The sequence below is a fragment of the Chrysemys picta genome, chromosome 10, assembly GCF_011386835.1.
Source record: "Chrysemys picta bellii isolate R12L10 chromosome 10, ASM1138683v2, whole genome shotgun sequence".
In the NCBI taxonomy this organism is placed as follows: domain Eukaryota; kingdom Metazoa; phylum Chordata; order Testudines; family Emydidae; genus Chrysemys; species Chrysemys picta.
Window position 1 is genome coordinate 51,215,530 of NC_088800.1, and position 23,743 is coordinate 51,239,272.

General features: G+C 45.6%; 1 protein-coding gene across 14 annotated transcripts in view; it reads right to left on the reverse strand.

Moving 5' to 3' along the window:
* The window catches only part of LOC101934605 (ankyrin repeat and fibronectin type-III domain-containing protein 1-like), a 615,848-nt gene that overhangs the window by 587,000 nt on the left and 5,105 nt on the right, over positions 1-23,743 (reverse strand). For 7 of the 14 annotated variants that reach the window (XM_065558681.1, XM_024109800.3, XM_065558673.1 and 4 more), the window contains exon 2: positions 21,520-21,645. The exons of the other annotated variants lie outside the window; for them this stretch is intronic. The gene's annotated coding sequence lies outside the window, so the exon portion shown is untranslated. The remainder of the gene's footprint in view (positions 1-21,519; positions 21,646-23,743) is intronic. 14 annotated transcript variants of the gene reach the window in all.

Consider the following 23,743-nt stretch of genomic DNA (forward strand, 5'->3'; position numbering starts at 1 on the left):
ACTGAACTTCCAACCCTTCCCAGCTTGGTCTCATTTGCATATTTTATAAGCATGCACTCAGCTCCATTATCCAAGTGTCAGGGTTCCCTCCCCACTCTGAACTCTGGAGTACAGATGTGGGGAGCAACATGAAAGACCCCCTAAGCTTATATTCCACCAGCTTAGGTTAAAAACTTCCCCAATGCACAAATTCCTTTCCTTGTCCTTGGATGGTATTGCTGCCACCACCAAGTGATTTAAACAAACAGTCAGGAAGGGGCCACTTGAAGCCCTATCTGCCCCCCCTCCCCCAAAAAATATCCCCCCAAGCCCCTTCACCCCCTTTCCTGGGGAGGCTTGAGAATAATATACCAACCAAATAGGTTAACAAGGTGAGCACAGACCAGACCCTTGGGTTTTTAGGACACTAAAAACCAATCAGGTTCTTAAAATAAGAACTTTATTATTAAAAAAAAAAAAGTAAAAGAAGCACCTCTGTAAAATCAGGATGGAAGGTAATTTTACAGGGTAATACAAAGATTTAAAACACAGAGAATCCCCCTTTAGGCTCAAATTTAAAAGGTACAAAACAGAAATAAACCTCCCTCTTGCCATAGGGAAAATTCACAAGCTAAAACAAAAGAATCTAATGCATTTCCTTGCTATTACTTACAATGTCTATAATTTTAGATGTATCATTTCAGTAGGAGCTGGATTACCTACTTGGTCTCTCTTTGTCTCAAGAGGGAACACACACAAAAGAGCACAAACAAAACCTCCCTTCCCCTCCCTTTGAGTGCAGTCTTTTAACCAGTTGTGCACCCACCTTATAGTGATTTCATCTAGACCACATTTCCCTAGTTTGCTTATGAGAATGTCATGTGATACTGTGTCAAAAGCCTTATTAAAGCTAAGATGATAGGATCTAGTGTAGGAGGTACAGGTTAACCAGGCAGCCACAGGAGTAGAGCTTGCAGAGCTTCCACAGTAACTAAACAATTCGGTTCTCTGCCCTAATTCTTGTAAACTAACAGCCAAACCAGCTCCTACCAAAAACAATGGCGCAAGCATTGGGCCCCCTTGAAGATCTGTAAGGGTATGTCTACAATGAACACTAAGCCAGTGCTCTGACTGAGGTTTGAGCTCAAGCCTCCCTTCCGTCCACACACAAATCAGTTTGACTTGGGTCAGCAAGCACTCAGGACCCGGATCTTAGGACCCTGAAGGGTGCATGGGTCAGAACCCAAGTCCTACTTTGACTCAGGTCCAAACCCTGTCATTTTGCAGCCTGGACATGGGTCTGTGGCTTGAGCTAAGTTAGATGGTCTACATAGTGCAGTATGGATGCATTAGCATGGCTGAGAGATCTGGGTCCAGCAATTGTAAACTCAAGTTTACAATGGAGTGTGGACATTAAGGTGCAGGCTTGAAACCCCAAGTCCACAAGCCAGGTCGCACAGACCCAGGTTTACAATGCAGTGTAGAGACACCCTTTGTCACAACAAATCTTAGCAAGCCCTTCGCACACATCCTACCACCAGTCGAGAGGTGCACATCAATAGCCTAAGAACAGTTCATTCAGGGGTGCTGGAACAATTTGTATAGTGGGGGTGCTGCATCATGATGGAAACCACTTCAAGCAAGGGGGTGCTGCTGCACCCCCAGCATCCTTAATTCCAGCATCCCTGAGCTCATTGCTAGCGAAGTACAGAGCTTTCAGTGCACATTTTACATGACTTAAGGGGATGTTTTGCAGCATTGCCTTCCAGTATGAAAAACTCCCCAGTGAAAGGCTAAGGAAAGAATCCAGAAAAGGTCACAAACACCTAGGTGCAACTGTTTTGACCTTTTCCCCCTTATTTCTTTCTCTCTCTCTCTCTCTATTTAGCCTCCCTGAATTATTCAGTCCTTTTGTCTCTCCTCCACTTTCCCATAAGCTCATCTCTCCTTTCCCATACCCAGCTACCAAACCATCTCCCCCAAATTGTGATATGGAGCCCCACAGGTCTTCATAGAGAACCCTGCAAAGCTAGTTGTGACGTTGCACTCTATATGTTTATGGAAATATGCTTATAAGTGTAAATATAACATAACTGGAACATGTTTTATGCTAGATATGCCATGTAACATATCTTTGCAAAGATTATGATCTACTGAATATATTCATCCTATTTGTATGCATGTAACATTTTTATATCTGAAATTATGAGCGTTGGCTCTATGCTTGTATTTGAAGTGTTTGCTGTAGGAAACACATAAGGGAGGTTTGGCCAACATATTGAGAAGGGGCTATTCAAGTAATTGTGAGTACTTAACTACAATGGACTTTGGGAGATGCCAATCCACATCTGAACTTTCCTGGGAAAGTTCAAACTAACATGTAAACAATGGCATCAGCCTGCAAAAACCTGAATCATTCATGGACATGTGACTTGCCCAGGTGGCTACAAACTCCATCTTGTTACTGTGATTTTCCACAGAAGAACAAAGGGGTTTCCGCCCACAAGAGAGAATATAAAAGGCCCTGGAAGCCTCTCCATTTTGTTTTCAGCTGGCTCAAGAGATGGCCTCTCCACCCCAAAGAGATGCCTGAAAGAAACTGGAACAAAGGACTGTAACTACAGGAGTGTGAGTGATTGCTGGACCCAGGCCATAGACTACAACGTTGGTCTGAAACGGATTGTACAGGTACATCTAGGGTGAGAAGTTAGTATTTGTAACTAGATCCTTGCGTGTTTTGTTTTGCCTGGTAACTTAGTTTGTTCTGTCTGTTATTACTTGAAACCACTTAAATTCTACTTTTTATACTTAATAAAATCACTTTTGTTTATTAATTAATTAACCCAAGGTAATTAATACCTGGGGGAGCAAACAGCTGTGAATCTCTATCAGTGTTATAGAGGGCAGACAATTTATGAGTTTACCCTGTATAAGCTTTATACAGAGTAAAATGGATTTATTTGGGGTTTGGATCCCATTGGGAGCTGGGTATCCAGGTGCTGGAGACAGGAGCACTTCTTAAGCTGTTTTCAATTAAATCTGCAGCTTTGGGGGCATGTTTCAGACCCTAGGTCTGTGTTGCAGCAGGCTTGCATGTCTGGCTCAACAAGGCAGGCCCGAACTGGCAGAGAAAATGGGCTCAGAGGTAGTCTCAGCACATCAGGTGACAGTCCCAAGGGGGTCTCTGTGACGGACCAGTCACACTAGTGTAGCAGGATAGACTCCCTGTGGGTGCACCCCTTCATGGCTGGGCATGGCAGCATGTCATGGAGTGTGGGGGAGTCAGGGCCCTGCACCCCACACTTCCTGCAATTCACCATGACTCTCAGCCAGCCAGTACAGCAGAAGGTTTATTAGATGACTGGAACAGTCTAAAACAGAGCTTGTAGATACAGAAAACAGGACCCCTCAGTCAGGTCCATCTTGGGGGCTGTGGAGCCCAGACACAGGTTCTGGGCCTCCCCCCGTCTCCCCAGCCAGCTCCAAACTGAAACTCCCTCTAGCAGTCTCCCCCAGCCACACACCCCGGCTCCTTCTCCAGCCTTTGTCCAGTTTCCCAGGAAAAAGGTGTCACCTGGCCCCAACCCCCTCCTTGGCTCAGGTTACGTGCTGGCCATCAAGTATCATCCCTCAGTGAAGTCACACCCTTATATCCCACCACCATCTAGTATTAATGCAGACAGTAAACTAGTAAAACTCCCATGCAACATTACCAGGTTAATACTCCATACTCCATCACACAGCTCTCCTCCCCTGGTGCCACCTAGTGCTGGTCCTGGGTGGTCCACCTCTTCCCACAACACAGCCTTCTGGCCAGCTCACTGATTCAGCTCTCCACCCCTTTTGAGATAACAATCTCCAGCATTTAACTCAAAGACCTTGTGTCAGGCCTCTGGCCCCAGTGATCATTATACCTCGCTCACAAGACTCTGAATTGTCCTTACCTTCACTGGGGAACTTCACACCATCTTCCCAGGGACTGGTAGGGGAACAGAAACCTGCCCTCAATACTGGGCTCCAGTCCAGGAACCCTAAGATGAGCAGCCAAAGTCTGCTCCATCAGGTTACAAAGTAGCAGCCGTGTTAGTCTGTATCCGCAAAAAGAACAGGAGTACTTATGGCACCTTAGAGACTAACAAAATTATTTCAGCATAAGCTTTCGTGGGCTACAGCCCACTTCTTCAGATGCATAGAGTGGAACACACAGACAGAAGATATTTATACATACAGAGAACATGAAAAGGTGGAAGTACGCATACCAATTGTTAGAGGCCAATCAATTGAGATGAGCTATCAGAAGCAGCAGAAGAAAAAACTTTGAAGTGATAATCGAGATGACCCATAGAAGGTTTGAGGAGAACTTAACATGGGGGGAAAAAAATTCAATTAGTGTAATGACCCAACCATTCCCAGTCTCTGTTTAGGCCTAAGTTAATTGTCTAATTTGCATATTAATTAGAGTTCAGCAGTCTCTCTTTGGAGTCTGTTTTTGAAGTTTTTTTGTTGCAAAACTGACACCTTCAAGTCTGTCACTGAGTGATTAGAGAAGTTGAAGTGTTCTCCCACTGGTTTTTGAATGTTATGATTCCTGATGTCAGATTTGTGTCCATTTATTCTTTTGTGTAGAGACTGTCCAGTTTGGCCAATGTACATGGCAGAGGGGCATTGCTGGCACATGATGGCATATATCACATTGGTAGATGTGCAGGTGAACGAGCCCCTGATGGTGTGGCTGACGTGGTTAGGTCCTATGATGGTGTCACTTGAATAGATATGTGGACAGAGCTGGCATCGGGCTTTGTTGCAAGGATAGGTTCCTGGGTTAGTGTTTTTGTTGTATGGTGTGCGGTTGCTGGTGAGTATTTGCTTAAGGTTGGGAGGCTGTCTGTAAGCGAGGACTGGTCTGTCTCCCAAGATCTGTGAGAATGAGGGATCATCTTTCAGGATAGGTTGTAGATCTTTGATGATGCGCTGAAGAGGTTTCAGTTGGGGGCTGCAGGTGGCAGCTAGTGACGTTCTGTTATTTTCTTTGTTGGGCCTGTCCTGTAGTAGGTGGCTTCTGGGTACTCTTCTGGCTCTGTCAATCTGTTTTTTCACTTCAGCAGGTGGGTATTGTAGTTTTAAGAATGCTTGATAGAGATCTTGTAGGTGTTTATCTCTGTCTGAGGGATTGGAGCAAATGCGGTTGTATCTGCTCCATCAAACACCTTGCTGCTCCTTCCTGGATCCCTTCCTACCATTAGTCTTTCCTCAGGCCTTTTTCCCAGCCCCTTCCTGGGCTTTCTCTAACGAGCAACACCTCCCCATGCTTCTCCACAGAGATCTGGTCATTCCCCTTGTGTCAAGGTCAGCCATGGGCCCTTGTGCCAATCCTGTGGAGTCTGGGTATCCCCGTTTTCTAGTGCCCAGAGAGGGACTGCAGAGTTCTTCCCACTCTTCCTGCGGGCCCTTCCAACTTCACTCCAAACACCTAGGGTTGCCAACTTTCTAATTGCGCAAAATGGAACACACTTGTCCCAACCCTACCCCACCCCTTCCCTGAGGCCCTGCCTCCTGCTTACCCCAGCACCCCTCCCTCCGTCGCTTGCTCTCCCCCACCCTCACTCACTCATTTTCACCTGGTTGGGGCAGGGGCTTGGGGTGCAGGAGCGGGTGAGGGCTCTGGCTGGGTGTGCACAAGGGGACTCCAGGCTGGGGTAGAGGGGTTCAGAGTATGGGAGGGGGCTCTGGGCTGAGGCAGGGGATTGGGGTGTGGGAGGGGGTACGGGCTCTGGGCCAGGGGTGCAGACTCTGGGGTGGGGCCAGGGATGAGGAGTTTGGGGTGCACAAGAGGGCTCAGAGCTGGGACCGAGGGGTTCAGAGTGTGGGAGGGGGCTTAGGGTGAGGAGTGCAGACTCTGGGCAGCGCTGACCTCAGATGGCTTCTGAGAAGTGGCCGGCATGTCCCTCCGACTCGTAGGCGGAGGCACGGCCAGGCAGATCTGCGTGCTGCCCCTGCCCGCAGGCTGGGAACTATGGTCAATGGGAGCTGCGGAGCCAAGGCTCAGGTTGGGGGTAGCGCGTGGATCCCCTGTGGCTGACCCTACACCTAGGAGCTGGAGGGACATGTTACTGCTTCTGGGGAGCCGCATGGAGCCGTGTAGGGAGCCTGCCAGCCCTGCACCAACCGGACTTTTAACGGCGCAGTCAGCAGTGCTGACCGGAGTCACCAGAGTCCCTTTTCAACTGTAAAAAGCAACAGAGGGTCCTGTGGCACCTTTAAGACTAACAGAAGTATTGGAGCATAAGCTTTCAGACGCAACTGGGTGTTCCGATCAAAAAACAGACACCTGGCAACCCTACAAATGCCCCTTATGTTTCACTAAGGCCTTGGCTACACTCGGGACTTTCCAGCGCTGTGAAGCGCGAGTGTAGTCGCGCCGCCAGCGCTGAGAGAGCTGTCTCGCAGTGCTGTATGTACTCCACCTCTCCGAGAGGAATAGCTTGCAGCGCTGTGAGCGAGTGTGCAGCGCTGCAGGCTCTGATTACACTGGCGCTTTACAGCGCTGTACTTGCTGCGCTCCGGGGGGAGGGGGACATTTTCACACCCCTGAGCGCAGCAAGTTGCAGCGCTGTACAGCACCAGTGTAGCCAAGGTCTAACACTTGGCTTCACTGCCACTTGGGCTTCCTGACTAGGGCAACCCACCTCTGCCCCAGAACCCTCTAGATCTGGCTCCAGCCTTAAGGCCTCCTCGGCCTCACTCAGACTTTAACACAAGAGAGGAAACTCCCAGCTTCCTTCCTCCTGCATCACCTCCCTGGCCCTCCTCAGGCAGCTCTCCCACTGCCTTGTGTCTCTTCCTTTAGAGGGTCCAGGTCCGCCCCAGTTGGGTTTGATCACCATTATGTTGAACACCAGGTGTCATACCAGGGCTCAGACTCCTGTTAGCACTTCTGTCATTTCCACATTTTCTGTTAGTTTTCCCCTCTCATTGAGAAATGGGCCCACCCTATCCTTGGTCTTCCTCTTGCTTCTAAAGTATCTGTAGAATGTTTTCTTGTTACCCTTTATGTCTCTAGCTAGTTTAATCTCGTTTTGTGCCTTGGCTTTTCTAATTTTGTCCCTACATACTTGTGTTTGTAATTTGACCTAGTTTCCACTTTTTGTAAGGCTCTTTTTTTGAGTTCCAGATAATTGAAGATCTCCTGTTTAAGACAGCGTGGTCTCTTGCCATACTTCCTATCTTTCCTACACAGTGGGATAGTTTGGTCGTGCCCTTAGTAATGTCTCTTTGAAAAACTGCCAATTCTCTTGAACTGTTTTTCCCCTTAGACTTGCTTCCCATGGGATCTTACCTACCAACTCCCAGAGTTTCCTAAAGCATGGCTTTTTGAAATCCATTATCTTTATTGTGCTGTTTTTCCCCCAAACCATTCCTTAGAATCCTGAATTCTACCATTTCATGATCACTTTCACCCAAACTGCCTTCCACAATTCCTCCCTATTTGTCAAAATCAAGTCTAGAACAGCCTCTCCTCTGGTAGCTTTCTCCACCTTCTGAAATAAAGAATTGTCTCCAATACATTCCAACAACTTGTTGGATAATCTGTGCCCTGATATGTTATTTTCCCAAAGGATGTTTGGGTAGTTGAAGTCCCTCACCACCATCATAGCTATCCTGGCAGAAGTTTACAGTATAGACCTGGTTTTAGTTAAACCAGTGCATTTTTGAATACAGACAAGGCCTTAGGTTCATGCCCAATAAAAGGGAAAGACCCGGTCTGTCTCAGCAACAGGGAAGCTCCAGCTCGACTGTTTGTGTTAAATATTTACCAGCTCATTTGCATGGCAGCTGGACTGCAGGCTAAATAGCATTCTATAAAGTATAGGAACAAGCCACTGCTTTATAGAGATAAAAGCATTTTTGTTTGTTTCATCTCCACCTTTAATCTGAACTACCCTTTTGTGCTGACGCTGTTAATGACGCCTCCGGGTCTTGACCAAGTCAAGAAAACTAGTGATTTCATCACTGCTTCCTTCACCTAAATGTCTCAGGAGACACAAGTGCTTCCCTTGGGCAAGCATAGCATCCTCAAGCACAGCTGCATCGCCTCCATTTCCTTCCTTGACCCAGACCTCCGGTTTGCATTCAGCATCTGTAATCCTGGAGCGATTCTTAACCATGAATTCTCCCTCTTCCTCCCCCCACCCATCTCTTATCAACACAGCTGCAGATTTGTCACTGGCAGGCCAATGTAAACGGGGTAGGGACAGGGACAGCAAAAACCACCAGCCCCTTTCTCTACAGGACACGTATTTAGAGAGACTCTTTAATTTAAGGCTCTGGCTACAGTAGAGATCGTACAGCACCAATGTAGCTGTGCCCCTGTACGCTCTCTGTGTAGCCGCTCTAAGCCGAAGGGGGAGAGACATTAATTAATCCACCCGCAACGAGCAGCGGTAGTTACGTCACCGATATACAGTCCATATCCGCGCTTAGCTCAGTATAACTTACATCACTCAGGAGGTGGCTTATTCCCACTCCTGAGCGACATAAGTTATACCGACATAAGTGGTAGCGTAGACATAGCCTAGGTCTCTACTGTTGGGCCCTACAGTTCAGCTGCTGATCTGGCCATTACCCATAGACGGATAACTGCTGTCACCAATACTGCTAGATAAGATGATGGCTCTACTTCTGCTGAGACCCTCATCCAGGGTGGGTAAAAACTGAAGATTTTTTTGAAAAATAAGTAAGATTTTTTTATATTTAAATAAATTTCAGTTTCAATTATAAAATTTTTCTTTTTAAAAATAAACCTGTTTAAGATTAAATCTGAATTTAATACAAAATATGGTAAGGCCTAAACTTGTTATAATTTAGTAGAAACATGTCTAGATATGAGAAGTTTATGTATCCAAAACATTTAGGGTTGTTTCGTTGAATAAAAATAAATTATGTGTTTTGTGTGTTTCATTAAATTCCAGTTACCACACTAATGCAGCTTGACAATTTATGAGCAAAAAGTTAATTATCTAGCAAATAAGCCATATATCATTAACCATTTTCTAATATACATTTTCTAAAAATGTACACTCAATAAGAATCTGAAAATATTAAGCTACATTTATTTAAGCAATTATATTTCCTTATCGTATACCCTCATAGGTAGCAAAAAGATATACCAAATATAGCATAAAGGCTCTATTTAGTTGTAAATGAACATATTTTAAAGGTTTCATCTACTGATGAGAATGCATCTTTCTTTAAAAAAATAACTGAAGTACAAATGGAAAAGCTGATTACTGATGATTTAAATCAAGGCTTTCCACTTGATGATTCAAATCATGATTTAAAATGCCTTGATTTAAAAATCAATCCACATTGGTTGGAACAACCACATTATTCACAAGCAGCAGAAACACTTATGCGGGTACCTCCAATGAGTTACAAAACCAATTGGCCCTGTCAACACTGGTTCTCCACTTGCAAAGTTAACTCCCTGCTCTCCATGTGTCAGTATATAATGCCTGCATCTGTAACTTTCACTCTATGCATCTGAAGAAGTGAGGTTTTTACCTACGAAAGCTTATGCCCAAATAAATCTGTTAGTCTTTAAGGTGCCACCAGACTCCTTGTTGTTTTTGTAGATACAGACTAACACGGCTACCCCCTGATACTTAAAACCTTTATGTCTCCACATTCCATCACATTTATCTACACACAAGCTTGCATCAGGGTAACTAACCAGGTTAGTTAAATGAGTGAAAACCCCTCTGTGGACACACACATTGCAATAATATGGGTTACATTATTTTAGCTTGTCACTGTAGAGATAAGCTAACCAGATAAAAACCAAGTTTAAACTGATTTAAGAGTGTCCACATACAATGTTGCACTGATTTATTATGTCAATTTAAAAATCACAACTTTAATTAATCAGTATAACTGTGCAGACCAGATCATTGCACAATATGTTTATGCCTTGTTTTTGAAAGTTTGTTAGGATTTAACTATTATTTTAATTGGTATAATTGTTTTTAATCCTGCTACTTTTTAGGCCAAGTTGCCTTGGTTACCACATACAGCCTTCAAAGGGACAGAAATATTACAGCATATTTTTAGAACTGCTAAAATATAGATCTCAATGGACTTTACTGCACAGACTTCTTCCTGTCTCAAAACACAAGAACAAGGGGACAGTCACTTAAATTAAAAGATAGGAAATTCAAAACAGATAAAGAAAATCCTTTTTCACATGATGAGCAATTAGACTGTGGAACTCATTGCCACAAGATGTTGTTGAGGCCAACAACCTGAGATTCATAAAGGGACTAGACATTTCTAAGAACATCAAGAATATCCAGCGTTGTTATAATTAGTGACAAACATTCTGGAAGGGATATTATACCTCATGCTTCAGGTGTTAAGTCAATCTCTGACTATTAAAGACCATAATGGAAATTAATCTGTTGAGCAGATAACCCTGCAGTAGGCTGATGGAGTGGTTACATCTTTGAAGCATCTGACGATCACTATCAGACAGGACACTGAACAAAATGGACCTCAGGTCCAATCCAATATGGCAATTCCTATGCAACAATGTCATAAATTTAAGGTCCAGTATATCACAACCTACCAGTGCTACACACAAATGCTCTCTAATTGCTGGTATCCCACCTCTCCAATGGCATAGTATATACATAGGTATTTATGGTTCAGGATATCTGACCCTAGACATATTAATTCCTGGACTACTGGTACATCAAGTATCCTTGCATCAAGTTGGGCCACATAGGATGAGGTGGACTGGGAAAGGAGGAAACATTGCGTCAGGTTTTTTTGTGTTTTTTTTAAACAAAACAAACAGTTTCCTGTCTCATGTGGAAACACCCTTAACCAATATAAGCACCTTTATACCAGTATAATTGCATCTGCTCTGGGAGTGGGTTTAACTATAGTTAAAGCAGTACAATTTATGAGTGTAGACAAGTCAAAGACGGGTGATTGAGGATGTGATAAACCTCATGGAATGCAGCACTTAACACCTACTGGTGGATATTAAGTACTGGATTCATCAGGGATTAGAACAGTGGAACCTATTATAGTGAAATGAAGTTTCATTATAAGAGAAGCACAAATCCACTGAAATGTATATGAACACTTGGCAACTGCCAAATGGCTTCACTATAATTGGATTCCTTATAGCTCACAGTTACCTCTAAAGGATTCTCTCCCTCTCACATATACAGCTTCAATTATTTGAGGATCCACAGAAGAAAATACAGGTAACATTACCAACAAGATCTCTCTCTTCACTCCACCATGCACAGGCAGTTTTAAACAAAGCATCAGAGTCCTGACCTGACCCAGCCTGTTCAATAATTCTCTTCAGAGCTTTCAGCCTTGCTTCTCTTCATTTTTCTCAATGAGCTTTCATAACACAGACACACAGTGTTAAAGGAGCAAGTTTGCATGACAAAATCCCTATGGTTGAATTTGCATCTCTTAACATGTATGACTTTTGCCATGCAGCTAAATGGTATTGTCTCTTTCCAACAGATTATTACTGGCATGTCTGCTTCTACAGGAATCACAAATAACCTCCTATAGACACGCCAAACTTAGTGGGCAGTAACAGTGTGGGCTTTGCAGTGTTGCGGGCTGCTGAACAACAGATTAGGAAAATCTCACTGTCCAGCAATCCAGTCTAGACAAGTGACATTTCACTACTTATTGGACAAGCAATTTCCTGGGTGAAGTGACTGACCAGCATACCCAGCCTGAGGCTGAAAGTGGCCTTCAGTCTTGATTTCCTTGTAAACCCACGGAAGAGAAGTTCATCCCATGTTACACTTCGGAGATAGCTCACAGACACCAGTAACATGCTCTGTTCCTCAAATTCAGTCTGGGGTGCAAGTGGCTGAACTTAACTAGAGACGGAATTTACCAGTGTAGCAGGGTATCCAGACAAACAAAAAGACAAGTGTTCCACTAGAGTAGGATCTTGGAAGAAAGATTCTCAGGAGTTTTCAACCTGGAGTGGGGAGAGGGAAAAAGAAGATTCCAGCAAGAAACTCTCCCCATGAGAAACATCCCTGAGATCTTCCTGAGACACAAATGGTGACCCCATATACACTTATGAACTTCCCTGACCCAGCATTCTCAGCTACTGAAATTCTAACTGGCGTTTTAAAGTCCGAATCTCCTAATTCACATTCCAGACCCAGCAGAATCAGAAGAGGACACAAAGGGCAAAGCCATAGCACTAACAAGAACTATTCCATACACCATCCATATTTACACTGTAGTACCGCTGCTCCTCCTTCACTCCTCTGCCTGTGGCATGTCAGCTAGCAGTTATCAGCATTGTGCACTGCTCTAGGGGAAAGCAAACACTCCACAACACTTAGCTTTGCTTTGGAGAAAATACGAACTATGCTTAGTTCTGCTTTGGCTTGTCTTAGTTAGTGCACCCTGGTAAAGGGGATCTTTCCAATGATGCAGCTGCTTCTAAGGGTATGCCTACGCCGCAATCAGCACGTGACTGCAGCTCATGTAGACATATCCAAACTAGCTTCAATCCAGCTAGCTCAGGTACTGGACCAGCACAGCCACAGAAGCATGGGCTAGCAGCCCTGAGTAATTATCTGGTGTTCCAGATGGGCTTGTTTAGTTCACATTGAAGCCTCTGCTACACCAGCTTCACTGCTTTAGTACCCAAGTAGCTAGATTGAAGCTAGCTCAGGAATTTCTACTCAAGCTACAAACATCCAAGACTGCACTGTGGGCATACCCTCTGTGACCAGTTTACAGAGAAATACTATGTTTTAATATCAGGGGGTAGCAGTGTTAAAAAACAACAAGGAGTCCGGTGGCACCTTAAAGACTAACAAAGCTTTGCCTCTCCTGGAATTGACACCTCCTCATCTATTGGGCGTGGACTACATCCACCCTGATCGAATTGGCCCTGTCAACACTGGTAATCCACTTGTGAGGTAACTTCCTTCTCTTCATGTGTCATTATATAATGCCTGCATCTGTAATTTTCACTCCATGCATCTGAAGAAGTGAGGGTTTTTTTACCCACGAAAGCTTATGCCCAAATAAATCTGTTACTCTTTAAGATGCCACCGGACTCCTTGTTGTTTTAATAGTAAAGATTCAACCTGCACTGGTTAAAGAAAAAGAATTTCTAAAATAATGAACCAAATTCAGGTTCCAGGTGTTCAAAACCAAGAGATATTTTCCTCTTGTTTTACCCTGTAACTAGTAGGGCAGGCAAGATTAGGAACCTTCTGATGTTGTCCTATGACACAGCCTTAGCCATCTTGGAGGTTTCATCTCGGTAAAATAGGGTAGGACTTCAAGATGAGCATTCACAAGCTTGCCAAGATAGACCAGTCACCTAATTCCTAGAAAAACAGTTTAATCAATTCTCTTGGCCCTGGTCTACACTATGAGTTTAGGTCGAATTTAGCAGCGTTAGACTGATTTAACCCTGCACCTGTCCACACGACAAAGCCATTTTTGTTGATTTAAGGGCTCTTAAAATCGATTTATGTACTCCTCCATGACTAGGGGATTAGCGGTGAAATTAACATCTCCAGGTCAAATTTGGGGTAATGTAGATGCAATTCAATGGTATTGGCCTTCGGGAGCTATCCCAGAGTGCTCCATTGTGACCACTCTGGACAGCACTCTCAACTCAGATGCACTGGCCAGGTGGACAGGAAAAGCCCCAGGAACTTTTGAATTTCATTTCCTGTTTGATCAGCGTGGCGAGCTGATCAACACAGGTGACCCTGGAGTCCCAGAATCGCAAAAGAGCTCCAGCATGGACTGAACGGGAGGTACTGGATCTGATCACTGTATGGGGAGAAGAATCCATGGAGCAGGCAAGCGGAGAATCCCTTCTCCCCAGCAGCCAGGAACCGTTCATCACCCTGGAGCCAATACCCTCCCAAAGCAGGCTCCCGGACCATGAAGCTGGAGAAGGCACCTCTGGTGAGTGTACCTTTGTAAATACAATACAGGGTTTAAAAGCAAGCGTGTTTAATGTTTAATTTGCCCTGAAGACTTGGGATGCATTCGCGGCCAGTATAGCTACCGGAAAAGTCTGTTAACGTGTCTGGGGATGGAGCAGAAATCCTCCAGGGACATCTCCATGAAGCTCTCCTGGAGGTATTCTAAAAGCCTTTGCCATGCGGTGGGTGGAGGCCTGTTCATGCTGAGCTGTTCGCGTTTGGCTGAGAGGGATCTTCCCTGGTACTAGCCACACGGTGGGGACGGGGGGGGGAGGGGTGAAGCACATGTGCTATAATGTGAATCGCTTGATTCAGTGTGAAATAGTCTTCCCTTTGTTCTCTAAAATGTATCTTTTTAAATACTACTCTCCCTTTTTTTCCTCCTGCAGCTGAAAACGTTTCTATGCTCCCCCTATCCTCTCCGTCCCAGAGGCTAATGAGCCCAATGTGGGAGCAAACAGACATGCTCAGGCGTCTGGTGGAGCTGCAGGAAAGGCAGCAGGACCACAGACCGCTGCTGCAGCCCCTGTATAACTGCCTGCCCTCCTCCCCAAGTTCCATATCCTCCTCACCCAGACGCCCAAGAACGCGGGGGGGGGGGGGGGGGGGGAGGCGGCTATGGGCACCCAGCCACTCCACCCCAGAGGATTGCCTAAGCAACAGAAGGCTGGCATTCAATAAGTTTTGAACTGTAGTGTAGCATTGTCCTTCCCTCCTCCATCACCCTACCCGGTGCTTCCCTCCTCAACTGCCCCTCCTGGGCTACCTTGCAAGTTTTCCCCCTATTTGTGTGATGAATTAATAAAGAATGCATGATTTTGAAACAATAATGACGTTATTGCCTCTGAAAGCGGTGATCGAAGGGGGGAGGTCGGTTGGCTTACAGGGAAGTAGAGTCAACCAAGGGGGCAGGTTTTCATCAAGGAGAAAAACAGAATTGTCACACCGTAATTGGCCGCCAGGCAATTTGCCTCAACATCCCACCCCGCCATAAACGTCTCCCCCTTACTCTCACAAATATTGTGGAGCACACAGCAAGCAGCAATAACAATGGGAATATTGGTTTTGCTGTGGTCTAACCTAATCAGTAAGCTGCACCAGGGAGCTTTTAAACATCCAAATGCACATTCTACCACCATTCTGCACTTGCTCAGGCTATAGTTGAACAGCTCCTTACTACTGCCCAGGGTGCCTGTGTATGGCTTCATGAGCCATGGCATTAAGGGGTAGGCTGGGCCTCCAAGGATAACTATAGGCATTTCAACATCCCCAATGGTAATTCAACTGTGAGGGCTGCTCTCATCTTGGTATTGCACTTCAGGGCAGAGGAAAGCAAGTCACAAAGTTCCATGAAAGTGCCCTTACGCATGCGAAAGTTTCGCAGCCACTGGGAATCATCCCAGACCTCCAACACTATGCTGTCCCACCAGTCTGTTTGTTTCCCGGGCCCAGAATCGGCGTTCCATGGAACGAACCTGCCCCATTACCACCATGATGTCCAAATTGCCAGGGCCCATGCTTTGAGAGAAATCTGTGTCCATGTCCTCATCACTATCATGATCGCGCTGTCATCGCCTCCTCGCCTGCTTTTGCAGACTCTGAACATACTGCAGGATAATGTGCGAGGTGTTTACAACACTCACAACAGCAGCGGTGAGCTGAGCGGGCTCCATGCTTGCCGAGGTGCGGCATCTGCAGGAAAGCAGAGTTGCAGCGGAAGCGGTGGATGATGACGGTTAGCACTGTGCACATTTCCCGATGAAGAACACACGTTCCCGGGAAAACCATGACAGACAACCTGGAGAAATTCGCTATCGAGGCAAGAGCAGGAGAGCAGAGTTGCAGCAGAAGTGGTGGATGACGATGGGATGTCACGAGAATAGATATTTATAAAGAACGACAAGAGGACCGGCGAGGTGGATTCATGTCACCAGGAGAGCAGAGTTGCAGTGGAAGCAGTGGTTGGATGACAACGGTTAGCAGTCCTACTGCACCATCTGCTGAAAGCAGTATGGCGTCTGCACGGAAAAAAGGCGTGAAACGATTGTCTGCCATTGCTTTCACGGAGGGAGCAGCGACTGACCAAAACCACCCGCGACAATGTTTTTGCCCCATCAGGCATTGGGAGCTCAACCCAGAATTCCAATGGGCGGCGGAGACTGCGGGAACTGTGGGATAGCTACCCACAGTGCAACGCTCCGAAAGTCGACACTGGCCTCGGTACTCCACTGACTTAATGCACTTAGTGGGGACAAACGCAATCAACTGTATAAAATCACTTCCTAAAAAAATCGACTTCTATAAATTCAACTTAATTTCGTAGTGTAGACATACCCTTGGACTAATTCAACTGAATAGAGACCACCTGAGTTGTACTGGAAATGGAAGCAACATCCTTCATTGGAACAGTATTTCATAGAGCATGGTAAAGTGCAGGAGACACCTTGGCTAACTGCTAGACCAAATCCTCCATTTATACCATTAAGGACACTGCCAAGGAAAGGACAGAAGTAGGACTGCATATGACTCACTTGCAATGAAATACGTACCAAGAGCCAGATCGAAAGCCCATTTAAATCAGTGGGCTTTGGATTGGACCTTATCTACAGTAAATTCCACTTGTAAATTGGGGCGGGGGGAGAGAGGGCAAGGCAACAATCCTGGTAGGTCAGTGGCACACACTGATAAAGGGTCATGTGGCTCCCACAATTATATCAGCTATTAAAAGACTAGAAAGGAAAGAGGCATATTAACAAAAACATTAATACCCCGCAATCAGAAATTTCTATGAAGAACCATATACCTTGCAAGTGAGAAAGCAGAATGACTCTTCTTAAGCAATCCCATATAAGTTCCTTAAACTCCCCAAGGAGGGAGTCAAAGTGCTGGTCTCCTCTGGAGTTACAAGATGACAATGACCATGGGGGTAATTTTAAAGGGACATTCCATCAACTTTAAAAAAAATGGAGAAACACTGACTACCCTAGTGATACAAGTAGCACCTAAGAAAACGAGACTGGGGGGGAGGGGGGGGAGATCTCTTTGGAGATACAGTTTGTGCATTTAACAGCACTTTGCATCTAGTCACTCGCACGGTTTCCCTTATGTAGTCATTTTCCTGTTTGTGTGGGACTCAGACAACAAGAGGAGAGAGAAGCAGCAGTTAGGGAAATTTTTAGATATGAAAATATGATCGTAAAACCATAGAAATTGGCAGGAGGGGGGCCTAGAACTGCTTTCAACTAACTTTTTGAACTTGTTCCTTTAAAGAGTCAAAGCCCTGATCATTTCTGAGTGGGATTTTAAAAATTCCTGTCTCACCAAGGCTGCTCCGGATGTACAATGCAGCTTTCCAGAAGGGAAAGTCCCCAAAGCAAGCTGCATGATTCATTTTGAAACCAGAGAAGCCCCCTGAAAAAATGTGGTCAATCATACTATCCCATCTCCTTATTGTGGACACTTCAGTAGCTACTGAATAATCTGGCCGCTTCAGCTAATTAGCGCAGATTAGACTGACTAGGTTAGGGGTATTAATGCTTAGTTAGTTACAGGATAACCCTGTAACAGGGATCAGCAACCTCTGGCACGCAGCCCACCAGGGTAAGTACCCTGGTGGGCCGGGCCGGTTTGTTTACCTGCCATGTCTGCAGGTTCGGCCGATCACAGCTCCCATGGTGGCAGTTGGCCGCTCCAAGCCAATGGGGATGCGGGAAGCGGCAGCCAGCACATCCCTCAGCCCACACCACTTCCTGCGGCCCCCATTGGCCTGAATCGGCAAACCGCGGCCAGTGGGAGCAGCAATCGGCCGAACCTGTGGACGCGGCAGGTAAACAAAACGGCCCAGCCCACCAGGGGCTTACCCTGGCAGGCTGCGTGCCAAAGGTTGCCGATCCCTGCCCTATAAGAATGTTGAGCAACTTCTGCATCTCTTGACCTTTTCACTTCTGGGAGACAGCCAGGATTGGTGCTCTCACTGAGCCCAGAGAAAGCACTGAGCAAACCAGGAATAAACTGTTCAAAGCATTGGGGTGGTTTCATCTAGGGGACATGGATCTATTCCTCACCAAAAGCAGTTCTTATAGTAAATGGATACAACTCCAGCCACTCTGAATTAGAAGTGGGTACCAATCGAGGCTGCCCTCATGACAACTCTTCACTGACTCAGCACACAGCTTTCCTGGCATGCAGGAGGGGACAACACCAGACAGGACATTAACAAGATATTTTTGAAAATTGTACCAGACTCTGCAAATCTGATTGGCTATTTTCCATTTAGGAATTCGTCAGGTTTTCACACCACGGCTAATAACCCTGAGAAGAGGCCCTGACAAGGCCAGACTGATAATTCTGCAGTGCTCTCATACTCCCCCTTTAAACCAGCCACAATACAAAAGTATCAGATACCTTGGAGTCAAAATCCCCTCACACGTAAAGGATTTGTGCCAGGTAACAATCCCTGTCTAATTACTAAAATAAAGAGACGTCTCTCCAGATTATACTATTTCTCCTCTGGCCCTTTGAGAGGATTAGCCTGATTAAAATGGTAATTTTGCCTCAGCTACATTGTTACATGCAAAGGTTGCCTGTAGTTCTAAACAATAGAAATAGCCTTGCAGAATTCATATGGAATGCCTGTGTAACAATTCCTAAGCGATGAACTGTCCCCATTGATAAAGAAGGCTCTACCTTCCCAGATCTCAAAAATATGTAACATGTCATGTCAACTGAGGTTCCCAGGAGACTGGATTAGGGAGATGTATCACTATACCCCACTGTAACAATACAGCATAGGACTGGTACATCAACCCAGCTCCCTGGTGCAGGCAGCATTCCTCCCAGTTTCACAGACTGCAAGAAGCATTGGGCCAGATCCTTTGTACAGATTAGTTATGTGGCCTGCAACAGTGACTGGGAGGTTTCAATGCTATCCTCACCCTAAACTGGCCAGGCTCACCTGAAGCCCACAATTGATGCATTTTCAGAAAGAGAAGGACAAATGTGGAGCAGATCTCTTTTGGAGCGAAGGCATTCACTCTTTCAAATGGCATATTACAAATTGATCATGACTTCTGTGTCTGTAAGGCGTCTGGCACAATGGGGGCCCGGGACACTATCACAACACTAAATAACAATACTCTGCCTTTCTGTAGCACCTTCCAGACAAATACGTCCAAGCACAATTCCTAGCCAATCAGTAGCAGTAAGATTTGCTACCCTTCAGGATCAATAACCCTTGACCCTGAATTTCCTTCACAGTGACCTTCAGTAGAAGGTGGTTTGCTGTTCTGGACCGACCCCAGTCCCAGAGGGGACTGTGTGACTGCAGCCTTCCAACTCTATCAAGGCATCAGCATGTGGCAGGCAAAAGGGAACCCCGTTCATAAACAGTGGTGTTACCAAGCAGCTCTGTGTTCTTAGGGAACCAGGGCGCAGTACCCAGCCTGTCTGACTCACCAAAGACCTTCCCTCCCCCTTCCTGCCCCCAGCCTCTGCTTGAACTAAATCTGCATCAGAAGAAAGACTTACAAAAAGCAATGAAAAGGAAGTGGGAGACACACCTAAACCACTGGGATAAGGAGGACAGGATTAAGGAAACTCCCCTAGCCTCATTTGCATCGAAGATGGGAGAAGGAGGCATCTCCATTAGCATACAGAATGGAGAACAGAGATTCCAAGACAAGAACCGCACAGAACTCTGGGACCAGAAAAGCAGGGAAGCACTGCATGATGGGGGATCTCTGCTCCAGATGTTAATGAACCCACGCCTGCACACACCCAGCTCAGTAGTTATCAGACCAATTCTAGTAATGAATCCTTTATTGGTATCCAAAATAGTGAAGCTCCCTAATTGAATTGTGAGCTCCCTCCAAGGAACACCGCCAAAAGCCAGGAATGATCAGCTCTCATGGTCTAGCCTGAACAAAACAATTTTGATATACTCCCTTGTTTACACATAAATCTAGTGGTAATCCCTTGAACCATTGTTGTTTCTCTACAAAATCCCCTACCCATGCTCAAGTAACTGTTCTGATGCCTGGATACAAAATCTGCATCAGTTCCATGCTGGGGGCGCTGCCTGTCTCCAGCACTCTAGACCCTCAGCTACCACCACCACCTGGGACCCCTGATTGATTCAAGCTTCACGGAGTGGTGAGAACCCAGCTCTCTCTCTCTCTAAGTCCTGTATAGCCTTCTGACTCGGACTTATGTGATCAGTTATAGTTTTCTAAACCTGACTTTTATAATCAATTTAAGTTAGATTTAATATTATAACTGTTTTGTTTGTTTGGCTCCCCTATGGTTATTACTTGGCAATAAATAGCTTTAATAATTAAGCTGGTTGCTTCTCTCTCTCTCCCCTCCACCCCTCCCCCACCCCCGGTGGGTGTTTTTTGGTTTCCTCATTCACTCTGCAGCAACACTCCTCATACCTAAACTAAAAGATCCCTGCAGCGCCCAAAAATCCTGTGGGATTTGCTCATCAAGTGGGTTACTACCAGAACAATTGTAATGTGAAAGTGGGGATAGAGACGTGCTGAACCTGGGACATATGAGGGTGGCAGCTTGCAAGTGCTGCTCGACCCAATCTGCTGAGTCCTGGGACATATGAGGGTTGCAGATTGAAACTGCTGCTCGACCCAGCCTGCTCAGGCGTGCTCTATTCCAGTGTGGTGCCCATGGCGTATGAGGGTGACAGGTTGGAGGTGCTGTTCGACCCAGCCTGCTGAGTCCAAGGGCCTATGAGGGTGACAGCTTGGAAGTGCTGCTCAACCCTAACTCCAGGGACATACAAGGGGTCAGCTTGGGAGTGCTGATTAACCTGGTCCTCTCAGATGCGCTTTCTTAATAGGTGTGTGTATGTGCGTCCGATTCTGGGGCTGGAAGAACCCAGCCCTGGGAAACCTAGGTCCTGCAGGATAGCTCCATTGGGAGGGAACTTGCAGCAGGGAGAAGTAGAGCTACATATGAGAACACAAGTGACACAAGCAGTACATTGATAGACATACAGACACCCCCCTTCCCCTCCCCCAAAGAGTAACCCCAAAGTAATGGGCAAAGCTGGTAACAGTGGAACCAAGAACTACCCTAGAAGGCAACAAAGAGTCCTGTGGCACCTTACAGACTAACAGACATATTGGAGCATAAACTTTCGTGGGCGAATACCCACTTCATCAGATGCACGTGGTGGAAATTTCCAGAGGCAGATATAAATATACAGGCCAGAATCAGTCTGGAGATAACGAGGTCAGTTCAATCAGGGAGGATGAGGCCCTCTTCTAGCAGTTGAAGTGTGAAAACCAAGGGACTCCTCTGACGAAGTGAGTATTCACCCACGAAAGTTTGTGCTCCAATATATCTGTTAGTCTATAAGGTGCCAAAGGACTCTTTGTTGCTTTTTACAGATCCAGACTAACACAGCTACCCCTCTGATACCCTAGAAGGATTATTTGGAGGCCTGTGTTAAGTGCCTTGCATACACTTAGTGCTACACAGATAATGCACTACAGACAGCCACTCGGTGGAGTCTTACCGCCAGTGGCACAGTGTAGATGGCTGCTTCAGATGCTCTGCCAAGCAGATCACTCTTCATACCACGGTCATGAAGTTATTCCATCCAGTGAGTACTAGGTGCCTCCAGGTCACAGCCAGAGGTGTGCTGTAGATACGATGGAATAAAAACTGGGTTTGATATTACACTTTCCATGTACCCTAAAGCACTTTACAGACTACTGAGCTAGAAACTAAAAGTGCCACAACTACGCAGGCAAACGCAGCAGCTAGTTGGAGCTCAGCTAGACATCACAGAATGCTTTGGATATCAGAAGCTCTTATATCGGTTGCTAGAGCAGGGACCTGGGGTGTTGGGGAGGACAAATTGTATTGCATCCAGTTTTGCACCCCCCACTACAGAAAGGATGTGGACAAATTGGAGAGAGTCCAGCAGAGGGTAACGAGAATGATTAGGGGACTGGGGCACATGACTTATGAGGAGAGGCTGAGGGAACTGGGCTTATTTAGTCTTCAGAAGAGAAGAGCGAGGGGGGGGATTTGATAGCAGCCTTCAACTACCTGAAGGGGGGTTCCAAAGAGGATGGATCTAGGCTGCTCTCAGTGGTGACAGATGACAGAACAAGAAGCAATGGTCTCAAGTTGCAGTCGGGGAGGTCTAGGTTGGATATTAGGAAAAACTATTTCACTAGGAGGGTGGTGAAGCACTGGAATGGGTTACCTAGAGAGGTGGTGGAGTCTCCATCCTTAGAGGTTTTTAAGGCCCAGCTTGACAAAGCCCTGGTTGGGATGATTTAGTTGGCGTTGGTCCTGCTTTGAGCAGGGGGTTGGACGAGATGACCTCCTGAGGTCTCTTCCAATACTGATCTTCTATTATTCTATTAAATGGAAGCTATATAATGCCATGGTACAGAGAACTAGGAATTGTATGGCAGGAGGGGGTAACCTTACCTCGTGACCACCAATAATGTCAATAGTTTTCCCATTCTCTTTTTCAGATACTTCACTGCAATGACCTTCGAGCACCCAGTAATGGAAGGACATTCATTCAACTACATTCTTTAAAGGTTAAAGTAGGCAGAGCAGAGCAGAGCAGGCATGAGGTGATTCAATAATAGGCTAAGTCAGATGAGTCGGCAGCAACCCTCATAAATGGGGAGAGGAGAAAAGGGACACTGGGAAATAATTTGCCAGCATCCTTTTAAGTTGCACACCAAGAGTCACTTACTTCCCTCAGTTCTCATGCTGAACACTTGCATCAATGGGAGTTGCACTTGTGGTCAGCTTTGGGAATGCTATAGGATTTTTTAAACCCATGCCTGAATTTTAGCAGAGTCTCATAACCAGCTGGCCTTCCTTTTGTTCTTAGTTTTAAGAATTTCATTTTTCATCAAGTTGCTTTTCAATTACCACTGTTAAGTCTTTCCACAAGGGCTCAGTAAGGACAGTGGCCCACTGCTACCTCTCTCTCAGGGCCTAAAATTATCACCTGAGCAAAAGCACTGTCCTTAAATACTATTAATTTCTCTCTCAAACTTGCCATCCAGATCCATCATATGTTCACTCTGAACCAAAGGTACTAAGACTGAGGAGCATAGAGTTTTGTTTCACATAAATAGGCTCCACCAGGACTATTTAGTGTAATTTAGTTTCAGGGCCTGAAAAATCCAATTCCCAAATAAGAAGCTTTTGCAGGTGAACAAAAGGAACTAAGCCATCAATTGTCACAAAATATAAGCTTTCATTTAAAAAAAAGTTTTTAGCCATTTTATTTGAGTGCAGAAAATTAGCAATATGAAGAGAATGGAAGCTGATGCAACTCAGTCTTCCCAAGTCTGCAACCGTCTTCCCAGCTTCACTGCCTCTGCTGCTGCTCCTAGCTTTGTCCAGCAGCAAAAATGAAACTGACCATGATAGCTATCAGTTTCATTGATATCACCGAGAACCCTAGAACAGCAGTGAAACTATCAAGAATCACACCTATTTCATGCTGCTACTGCTGTTCGGGAAAGCTCTCAGCAAAAAACATGGCACGAAACTGTGCCCTCGGATATGGCTGGGGACCCTCCCCCTCAACTAGAAGGCATCTGTTAATATTTTCAAGCCCTGCAGTATTATGGATACATCTGACTTGTGATTCCTTCTCTAAGAGCCAAGTGCTTTCATCTTCGCATGACAGTTAAATGGGGAAACTCACGCAGTTTCAAGATGATCTCAATGTCTCATAAAAAGTAGTATTAAGCCAG